Here is a 12,666-nt window from a genome sequence, read left to right as displayed (position 1 = left end):
ACAGTGTATGTATAATGGATGTATGATTGCTGTACAGTGTATGTATACTGAATGTATGATTGCTGTACAGTGTATGTATAATGGAGGTATGCTTGCTTTACAGTGTATGTATAATGGATGTATGATTGCTGTACAGTGTATGTATAATGAATGTATGATTGCTGTACAGTGTATGTATAATGGAGGTATAATTGCTGTACAGTGTATGTATAATGAATGTATGATTGCTGTACAGTGTATGTATAATGGATGTATGATTGCTGTACAGTGTATGTATAATGGATGTATGATTGCTGTACAGTGTATGTATAATGGAGGTATGATTGCTGTACAGTGTATGTATAATTAATGTATGATTGCTGTACAGTGTATGTATAATGGAGGTATAATTGCTGTACAGTGTATGTATAATGAATGTATGATTGCTGTACAGTGTATGTATAATGGAGGTATGATTGCTGTACAGTGTATGTATAATGGATGTATGATTGCTGTACAGTGTATGTATAATGGATGTATGATTGCTGTACAGTGTATGTATAATGGATGTATGATTGCTGTACAGTGTATGTATAATGGAGGTATAATTGCTGTACAGTGTATGTATAATGGATGTATGATTGATGTACAGTGTATGTATAATGGATGTATGATTGCTGTACAGTGTATGTATAATGAATGTATGATTGCTGTACAGTGTATGTATAATGGAGGTATAATTGCTGTACAGTGTATGTATAATGAATGTATGATTGCTGTACAGTGTATGTATAATGGAGGTATGATTGCTGTACAGTGTATGTATAATGGAGGTATGATTGCTGTACAGTGTATGTATAATGGATGTATGATTGCTGTACAGTGTATGTATAATGGAGGTATGATTGCTGTACAGTGTATGTATAATGAATGTATGATTGCTGTACAGTGTATGTATAATGGAGGTATGATTGCTGTACAGTGTATGTATAATGGAGGTATGATTGCTGTACAGTGTATGTATAATGAATGTATGATTGCTGTACAGTGTATGTATAATGGAGGTATGATTGCTGTACAGTGTATGTTTAATGGATGTATGATTGCTGTACAGTGTATGTATAATGAATGTATGATTGCTGTACAGTGTATGTATAATGGAGGTATGATTGCTGTACAGTGTATGTATAATGGATGTATGATTGTTGTACAGTGTATGTATAATGAATGTATGATTGCTGTACAGTGTATGTATAATGGAGGTATGATTGCTGTACAGTGTATATAAATGAATGTATGATTGCTGTACAGTGTATGTATAATGGAGATATGCTTGCTGTACAGGGTATGTATAATGGATGTATGATTGCTGTACAGTGTATGTATAATGGATGTATGATTGCTGTACAGTGTATGTATACTGAATGTATGATTGCTGTACAGTGTATGTATAATGGAGGTATGATTGCTGTACAGTGTATGTATAATGGAGGTATGATTGCTGTACAGTGTATGTATAATGGATGTATGATTGCTGTACAGTGTATGTATACTGAATGTATGATTGCTGTACAGTGTATGTATAATGGAGGTATGATTGCTGTACAGACACAGTGTATGTATAATGGATGTATGATTGCTGTACAGTGTATGTATAATGGAGGTATGATTGCTGTACAGTGTATGTATAATGGAGGTATGATTGCTGTACAGTGTATGTATAATGGAGGTATGATTGCTGTACAGTGTATGTATAATGGAGGTATGATTGCTGTACAGTGTATGTATAATGGAGGTATGATTGCTGTACAGTGTATGTATAATGGATGTATGATTGCTGTACAGTGTATGTATAATGGATGTATGATTGCTGTACAGTGTATGTATACTGAATGTATGATTGCTGTACAGTGTATGTATAATGGAGGTATGATTGCTGTACAGTGTATGTATAATGGAGGTATGATTGCTGTACAGTGTATGTATAATGGAGGTATGATTGCTGTACAGTGTATGTATAATGGAGGTATGATTGCTGTACAGTGTATGTATAATGGATGTATGATTGCTGTACAGTGTATGTATAATGGAGGTATGATTGCTGTACAGTGTATGTATAATGGAGCCTCCAATCTAAAAAAAAGCCTCCAATCCCCCAAAAAGTTTTAATAAAGTTTTTCATTTTGTTTGTATTGATATTTATATGAGTGTAGGTCTGTTTATGTATGTGTGCATGCAAGCAAGAGGGGCTGAAACGTCGCACTGTTTGACATGTGGAATAAATAGTTATTTTTTGGATATTTGGAGTGCCGCACCATTTTAGAAGTTATCAATTGGCTGTGATCGAGCCTGAGGAGCTGGCACCCGCCTACTGTGGTAAAGTAGTGCTGCATTTTTTTGGACATTTATATATATATATATATATATATCTATATAAACACACACACGCGTGTGCGGCATGAGTTTGTGCTTTAGGGTGCACACCCTAATGCAATAGACTGTGCACGCCTATGCGTACACTCCTCTACACCCCTCTGTCACCCATGTACACTCCTCTACACCCCTCTGTCACCCATGTACACTCCTCTATACCCCTCTGTCACCCATGTACACTCCTCTACACCCCTCTGTCACTCATGTACACTCCTCTACACCCCTCTGTCACCCATGTACACTCCTCTACACCCCTCTGTCACCCATGTACACTCCTCTATACCCCTCTGTCACCCATGTACACTCCTCTACACCCCTCTGTCACTCATGTACACTCCTCTACACCCCTCTATCACCCATGTACGCTCCTCTACACCCCTCTGTCACCCATGTACACTCCTCTACACCCATCTATCACCCATGTACACTCCTCTACACCCCTCTGTCACTCATGTACACTCCTCTACACCCATCTATCACCCATGCTCACTCCTCTACACCCCTCTGTCACCCATGTACACTCCTCTATACCCCTATGTCACCCATATGCACTCCTCTCTACCCCTCTGTCACCCATGTACACTCCTCTACACCCATCTATCGCCCATGTACACTCCTCTACACCTCTCTGTCACCCATGTACACTCCTCTACACCCATCTATCACCCATGTACACTCCTCTACACCCCTCTGTCACCCATGTACACTTCTCTACACACCTTTGTCACCCATGTACGCTCCTCTACACCCCTCTGTCACCCATGTACACCCATCTATCACACATGTACACTCCTCTGTCACCCAGGTACATTCCTCAACACCCCTCTGTCACCCATATACACTCCTCTCTACCCCTCTGTCACCCATGTACACTCCTCTACACCCCTGTCACCCATGTAAGCTCCTATACACCCCTTTGTACATTCCTCTACACCCCTTTCACCCATGTATGCTCCTCTACACCCCTGTCACCCATGTACACTCCTCTACACTCCTGTCACCCATGTACACTCTTCTGCACCCCTCTGTCACCCATGTACACTCCTCTATACCCCTCTGTCACCCATGTACACCCATCTGTCACCCATGTACACTCCTCTACACCCCTCTTTCACCCATGTACACTCCTCTACACCCTTCTGTCACCCATGTACACCCATCTGTCACCCATGTACACTCCTCTACACCCATCTGTCACCCATGTACACCTATCTGTCACCCATGTACACTCCTCTACACCCCTCTGTCACCCATGTACACCCATCTGTCACCCATGTACACTCCTCTATACCCCTCTGTCACTCATGTACACTCCTCTATACCCCTCTGTCACCCATGTACACTCCTCTACACCCCTGTCACCCATGTACACCCATCTGTCACCCATGTACACTCCTCTACACCCCTCTGTCACCCATGTACACCCATCTGTCACCCATGTACACTCCTCTACACCCCTCTGTCACCCATGTACACCCATCTGTCACTCATGTACACTCCTCTAAACCCCTCTGTACACTCCTCTACACCCCTCTGTCACCCATGTACACCCATCTGTCGCTCATGTACACTCCTCTAAACCCCTCTGTACACTCCTCTACACCCCTGTCACCCATGTATGCTCCTCTACACCCCTGTCACCCATGTATGCTCCTCTACACCCCTGTCACCCATGTACGCTCCTCTACACCCCTGTCACCCATGTATGCTCCTCTACACCCCTGTCACCCATGTACGCTCCTCTACACCACTGTCACCCATGTACGCTTTTCTACACCCCTCTCTACACCCCTCTGTACACTCCTCTACACCCCTCTACACCCCTCTGTCACCCATGTCCACCCCTCTACACCCCTCTGTCACCCATGTCCACCCCTCTGTCACCCATGTCCACTCTTCTACACACCTCTGTCACCCATGTAAAAAAAAAAAGAAAAAAAAGTTTGGCGCCTAATAGGTTTGTTTTGCAGGTTTAACGGTGAAGAATTGTGGGTGGAAGAAATCGTGATGATGGCCCAGACCAGATGGAGAAGAGAAGGCAACGATGCAAATTAGAGAAGACGTCATTGGTGAGTTGCTGTATAAAGCAGCACTTTAAACTACATACTCACTGATAAATAGATATAGTGCATTGCGTTTTTTACCGTTTTATCCTTTTTTTTTTTTTCCGCTGCTCGTCAACCTCGGTAGCGGTGCCCCGTGGAAAATTTTTTTCCAAGGTGTGCCCCGACCCGAAAAAGGTTGGGAAACACTGGTATATACATACATTCATATATATGGGATACAATACAGGAATATGGGTGCACTACTGTGGTAGATGTAAACAATACATTGGCTATCCCTCAACACTGATGTTAAAATTGAGACATTCGCCAGTGTATCCTTATATGAAGGACACACCAGAGCCCGCACACCAACGCCAAGGTTTCTCAAATTGGTGCGAGACCTAACGCTAATCCTACCTGTGCTTGATAAGCAAAACAGGGGCCAGTGGGCAATTACGGCAGCATTCGGTTGACTCACAACTTCCTCCCAGATACCCTCCAGTGTGACTGAGCACACATGCAATGGGAGGAGGGAGGCAAGCTGCAAGCCCCACCTGAGTTGGCTAATATGGGTGCCTGGCCTCACAGGTGCTACCTTAATGCTGCCTTGTAGATATTCAAGGAGCATTAATGTTGGAGTTTACACACCTCCAAATATAAAATTTAAACAAACAACAAAAAACGTGGTCTCAAATGGCTGGAGGTGCTCAACCCCAAATGCGGTTGTGCATTTATACTGGGGGAGCAGATCCTGCCCTTGTAGTCCGTTGCTAGGGGCGATCCCCAGCATAAAAATGCATACAATGGAGGATGCCTGCAGCGGACTACAAGTGCCACAAGTGTGGTCAGTATATAGTATACATTCATATATATGGGGGTCAGTATATAGTATACATTCATATATATGGGGGTCAGTATATAGTATACATTCATATATATGGGGGTCAGTATATAGTATACATTCATATATATGGGGGTCAGTATATAGTATACATTCATATATATGGGGTCAGTATATAGTATACATTCATATATATGGGGTCAGTATATAGTATACATTCATATATATGGGGGTCAGTATATAGTATACATTCATATATATGGGGGTCAGTATATAGTATACATTCATATATATGGGGGTCAGTATATAGTATACATTCATGTGTGGTCAGTATATAGTATACGTTAATATATATGGGGGTCAGTATATAGTATACATTCATATATATGGGGGTCAGTATATAGTATACATTCATGTGTGGTCAGTATATAGTATACATTAATATATATATGGGGTCAGTATATAGTATACATTCATATATGGGGGGCAGTATATAGTATACATTCATATATATGGGGGTCAGTATATAGTATACATTCATATATATGTGGTCAGTATATAGTATACATTCATATATATGGGGGTCAGTATATAGTATACATTCAAATATGGGGGTCAGTATATAGTATACATTCATATATATGGGGGTCAGTATATAGTATACATTCATATATATGGGGGTCAGTATACAGTATACATTCATATATATGGGGGTCAGTATATAGTATACATTCATATATATGGGGGTCAGTATATAGTATACATTCATATATATGGGATCAGTATATAATATACATTCATATATGGGGGTCAGTATATAGTATACATTCATATATATGGGGGTCAGTATATAGTATACATTCATATATATGGGGGTCAGTATATAGTATACATTCATATATATGGGGGTCAGTATATAGTATACATTCATATATATGGGGGTCAGTATATAGTATACATTCATATATATGGGGGTCAGTATATAGTATACATTCATATATATGGGGGTCAGTATATAGTATACATTCATATATATGGGGGTCAGTATATAGTATACATTCATATATATGGGGGTCAGTTTATAGTATAAATTCATTTGTGGGGACAAGTATATAGTACATTTTTATGTGGGGTCATTATTAGTGTTGAGCGGCATAGGCCATATTCGAATTCGCGATATATTTTCGCATAAGCAAAAATTAGCATAAACAAAAATTTGCATGGGCGAAAGTTACCATATGTGAAAAATTTGCATAAACGAAAATTTGCTTATGCAAATTTTCCCATATGCGAAAATTTAGATCCTTCTTTACACCACGCAAGCTGGAAGCAGAGAGGGATGATCACTGTGATGTGTACTGTGGGGGAAAAAAACAATATTCGTAATTTCGAATATATAGTGCTATATTGGTGAATATTCGCGAATTCGCGCATTGCGAATATTTGCGAGCAACACTGGTGTTGACCACCAGACGAAGGGGCAGCCGACACGCCCCCTCAAAAAAAGCGCTATGGCAGAGCCAGAGATATCCAAAGGCAGCGCTGCATCAGTCCCCCAAAAAATGTGAGTTCCTGGATTTAAATATCTATATTCAGGATGGCTGTTCGCATACTGCCAACTATTTTAAGGAGGTGGATGCAAACAGATACCTCGACTTTAACAGTTGCCATCTTAAATAATGGAAGAAGAACATTCCATTAGGTCAAATGAAAAGAATCCGAAGGAATTGTTCTTCCACACAAAAATACCTACAACAACTAGAGAACCTGGAGGATGGTTTTAAACAAAAAGGGTATCCCAAACCCCTTATACAAGGAGCACGCCAGAGAGTGGCCGAATTAGAACAAAGTGCTTGCTTGAAAAATAATAAACAGGGTAATGCAGAGGGGGGTTATAATGATGAATTTGATTCTGTTTTTCTAACTAGGTATTACACTTCACACACCAATATTTTTTTTACATTTTTTTTTATTTTTTTTTGTATAGGTAATATCACCAGCTCATATTATTGTGTCATGATTACTGGCACCATATGTAGTCCCCCAGTTATTCTTCTTTAGATGTTTTCCGTGTCCTGTGCAGTATCTCTCCCAGAAGTCCACTTGATGGCCCCCGTGGTGGTCTACACCCCGAAGTCATCAATTTTTACTCTAAGAGAGAGTGTGCAGCTGTTTCTGGAGACGGTCAACAATAACCTCTGCATGGTGGAATAATAGGTCACGATGTTTATCAGGATCAGTAGAAGCATCACCCACTCGATGATTATGATGGGGATTTCACGGATCTCGTCCCAGTCTTCATCATTATGGAATAATTCCTTTAATGTTTCATATCCAAAATAGAAAACTACACAGACAAAAGTCAGGCCACAGCAGGTGCATCTACTATGGTGGATGACTTTTTTTGCTCCTGGTAATTTATACATCTGGATGGACTGCCCAAGGTAGTATAAGGCTTCACATGTAATGGAAATTATCGTGCTGACAAAGTGTATCCTGGGATATTCTTCGGGGGACAATACATGCATAACAGCTGTGGAAAAACAGGAGGCCCACACAATGGCCAGCAGGATCCTCTGGATCAGGACCTGATGACCCCTGAACTCTTCAGTATGCATAACCATATACTTATAAATAAGAAAGGTTAGTACCAAAGTGCCAATGGACGTCCCTATGAATCCAATTCTGAATAATATGCTTTCGGGAAAGACATTTCCCACGTCACTGTGAAGGAAAAGAAACCAATGTTATTATGGATATTTCCTCACTCCCAACCCATGAAATAAGAATCATTTGCTTGTTTATCTTACCTGATGCTCATCAGTGGCGAGGCTGCATGGCCGAGGACGACCGTCATGATGTAGCTGGTGGCAAGCCAGGCCGCACACCAAAACGCCAACAGGAGGGGGACGAACCCCAGTCCTTTTAGCTCCATTTCAGACAAGTAGAAAAAGAAGACGCTAATCTCACTATTCTCACTAATCGCACTGGAACTGACTGAAGGCTCGGGCGGCTGTCAGTGGGATGTCAGGCCTCCAGCTGTCTATGACATCACATGTGACATGTCAGAATGACTGCTTGTTTCTTTGAGCTGCCATGATTTAGTATCTGCTATAGACAGAACCTGATGTTTTTACTATGGACCTTACAGACCTCAGAACCCAAGTAATTAGTGCAGGGGCTCCATTTTGATCATCTCATATTTCACATTATTTGAGTTCCAGGGCTCAGATACATTTGCACCCTCTATAGCAGTGGTCTTCAAGCTGTGAACCCCCCAACCGCTGCAGAACCACAACTCCCAGCATGCCCAGACAGCAACTTTGCATAAGGAAATAGTCTAATTAAACTTTTCTTATATATAGAATCCCTGAAATCTCCAATCTCTCCTTTTATTGCTTTATGATCTGTGTTACTTATTTGTAAAAAACAATGTTTCTGATTGTCTTCCCCCCACACACTTATGGGCTATCTCTTCAAACGACTTTATTTGACCTAAAGCGTATAATTGATTTACATAAATAAGCCCCTTTTCATCCAAAAGAGTGAATCTTTAATTTTAAGGAACTCTTTAAGTGCTTTATTTGACCATAATGAAGTAAAGTCAAAACTCCATGTGATTTAAAAAATAAATTTAAGTTCCCCCCATACTTAATTATCTAGATATGCATGGGTGTAGTGAGTATCCCAGCTTCCAAAATCTCAAAAATATCCTTCATTTTTCAGAGGCTTTTTCAAAAATGAAAGAAGCGATCTGATTGGTTGCTATGGGCAACTCAGAAACTTTTCCTCTGGGCAGGTTTTGATAAATCTCCCTCTATGGGGGAGATTCATCAAGACCAGTGTAGAGGAAGAGTTGTGCAGTTGCCCATAGCAACCAATCAGATTGCTTCTTTCATTTTTCACAATGCCTTTGCAAAATGAAAGAAGCGATCTGATTGGTTGCTATGGGCAACTCAGCATATTTTCCTGGAAAAGTTTCTGAGTTGCCCATAGCAACCAATCAGATTACTTCCTTCATTTTTCAGAGACTTTTTCAAAAATGAAAGAAGCGATCTGATTGGTTGCTATGGGCAACTCAGCAGCTTTCCCCATAGACCACAATGGGCCTACTGGTTTCAATGGGCAAAAAATCAGAGTTAATGCACTAGACACAGTTCTCTATACCATTAACCCCTTCCCGACCCATGACATACAGGTACGTCATGAACATTTTTGCCGCTACTCGCGGCATCCCGCAGCGCCCCGTAAGATGGTGGCTATCACTGATAGCCAGCCATCTTACCATGCGACCACGGGGGGTTTCATCCCCCACCCCCCCCAGCGATCGCTGCTATCAGCTGGTCAAATCTGACTAGCTAATAGCAGCGTTTCGCTATCAGAATATTTAGCAGCGCGGTGTGTAAGTCCCGATCACGGGGATCGGGACACACACCGCTCTGCTAAGTGTCCCTTACCCATCCCCCGGCATCACTTACCCGACCATGCGGTGTCCCGAGTGGTCCCGTTGCGAGCGACGTCCTCCAGGCGGTCCCGGCGGCGCTGCGTCCCGGAGGTGAGTTTCCGGCAGCAGTGCGGCATCTTCATTGGCAGCAGTGAGATCGCCGTAAAGCGATCTCACTGCTGCCTCTGGGAGTTTCAAAACGGCAACTCCCAGCATGCCCAGACAGCCTTTGGCTTTCTGGGCATGCTGGGAGTTGTAGTTTTGTAACATCTGGAGGTCCACAGTTTGGAGACCACTGTATAATGGTCTCCAATCTGTGCTGTTCCAGATGTTGCAAAACTACAACTCCCAGCATGCTCAGTCTGTCCAGGCATGCTGGGAGTTGTAGTTCTCTAACATCTGGAAGAGCATAGATTGGAGACCATTATACAGTGGTCTCCAAACTGTGGACCTCCAGATATTGCAAAACTACAACTCCCAGCATGCCCAGACTGCCCAAGCATGCTGGAAGTTGTAGTTCGGCAACATCTGATCCTTCAGATATTGCCGAACTACAACTTCCAGCATGCTTGGGCAGTCTGGGCATGCTGGGAGTTGTAGTTTTGCAACAACTGGAGGCACACTAGTTGGGAAACATTGTCCGTTTCCTACCTCAGTGCCTCCAGCTGTTTCAATTGTTGCAAAACTATAACTCCCAGCATGCACTGACAGACCATGCATGCTGGGAGTTGTAGTTTTGCAACAGCTGGAGGCACACTGGTTTGGAAACGCTAAGTTTGGTTGCAAAACACTTGAAAGTTTATTACTTAACTTAGTGTTTCCAAACCAGTGTGCCTCCAGCTGTTGCAAAACTACAACTCCCAGCATGCACGGACAGCCAAAGGGCATGCTCGGAGTTTGCAACAGCTGGATGTTTGCCCCCTCCCCCCAATGTGAATGTACAGGGTACACTCACATGGGCGGAGGTTTACAGTGAGTGCTGCAAGTTTGAGATGGCGCAAAATTTGCGCTGCAGCTCAAACTCCCAGCGGCAAACTTGCTGTGAACCTCTGCCCATGTGACTGTACCCTAAAAACACTACACTACACTAACACTAACCTAAAATAAAAAACACTACATATACACATTATCCCTACACAGCCCCCCTCCCCCAAAAAAATGAAAAACGTCTGGTACGCTACTGTTTCCAAAACGGAGCCTCCAGCTGTTGCAAAATAATAACTCCCAGTATTGCCGGACAGCCATTGACTGTCCAGGCATGCTGGGAGTTTTGCAACATCTGGAGGCACCCTGTTTGGGAATCATTGGCATAGAATACCCCTATGTCCACCCCTATGCAAATCCCTAATTCAGGCCTCAAATGCGCATGGCGCTCTCTCACTTTGGAGCCCTGTCGTATTTCAGGGCAACAGTTTTGGGACACATATGGGGTATTGCCGTACTCGGGAGAAATTGCCTTACAAATTTTGGGGGGCTTTTTCTTCTTTAACCCCTTATGAAAAGGTGAAGTTGGGGTCTACACCAGCATGTTAGTGTAAAAAAATAATTTTTTTACTCTGACATGCTGGTGTTGCCCTATACTTTTCATTTTCACAAGAGGTAAAAGGGGAAAAAAGATCCTCTAAATTTGTAATGCAATTTCTCCCGAGTATGGAGATACCCCATATGTGGGCGCAAAGTGCTCTGGGGGCGCACAACAAGGCTCAGAAGGGAGAGTGCACCATGTACAATTGAGGCGATTTGCACAGGGGTGGCTGATTGTTACAGCAGTTCTCGGAATCAGAATGATAAGTAAAAGCATTCCAGAGTTATTAATGTTTAAAGTGACAGTGGTCAGATTTTCAAAAAATGCCCAGGACCTGAAGGTGAAAATGGGCTGGGTCATGAAGGGGTTAAAGGGGTACTCCGGTGAAAACCTTTTTTTTCTTTTAAATCAACTGGCTCCAGAAAGTTAAACAGATTTGTAAATTACTTCTATTAAAAAATCGTAATCTTTCCTGTACTTATTAGCTGCTGAATACTACAGAGGAAATTATTTTCTTTTTGGAATGCTCTCTGATGACATCACGAGCACAGTGCTCTCTGCTGACGTTATTATAATAATAATAATAATAAGTCTTTATTTATTGTTGTCCTTAGTGGAATTTGAACCCTCTCCAGCTCCACTATATCTTTCTTGTACACTGGTGCTCAGTACTGTACACAGTACTCTATGTGAGGACTGACTAGTGATTTGTACAGCGGTAGCATTATTTCCTTGTCGTCGGCATCTATGCCCCTATTGATGTACCCCATGATTTTATTAGCCTTGGCAGCAGCTGCCCGACACTGGTCACTACAGCTAAGTTTACTGTTACCTAAGGCTCCTAAGTCCTTTTCCATGTCAGTCGTCCTAAGTGTTCTTCCATTTAATACATAATCCCAGCTCGGATTTTTGCATTACCTTACATTTATCAGTGTTGAACCTCATCTGCCACTTCCCAGCCCAAACCTCCAACCTATCCAGATCCATTTGTAACAGTGCACTGTCCTCTATTGTGTTTACCACTTTACAGAGTTTGGTGTCATCTGCAAAGATTGCTACTTTACTATTCAACCCCTCTGCAAGGTCATTCATGAATATATTAAATAGGACAGGACCCAAGACGGACCCCTGTGGTACCCCACTAGTAACAGTCACCCAATCAGAATAAGTACCATTAATAAACACCCTCTGTTTCCTATCATTGAGCCAGTTACTTACCCACTTGCGCACATTCTCCCCCAGCCCAAACCTTCTCATTTTATGCACCAACCTTTTATGTGGAACCGTATCAAATGCTTTGGAAAAATCCAGATATACGACATCCAGCGATTGCCCCTGGTCCAGTCTTGTGCTCACCTCCTCATAAAAGCTGATCAGGTTAGTTTGACAGGATCAATCC

This window comes from Hyla sarda, unplaced genomic scaffold (assembly GCF_029499605.1).
Source record: "Hyla sarda isolate aHylSar1 unplaced genomic scaffold, aHylSar1.hap1 scaffold_1190, whole genome shotgun sequence".
NCBI classification, from domain to species: domain Eukaryota; kingdom Metazoa; phylum Chordata; class Amphibia; order Anura; family Hylidae; genus Hyla; species Hyla sarda.
This window is presented reverse-complemented; position numbering follows the sequence as displayed.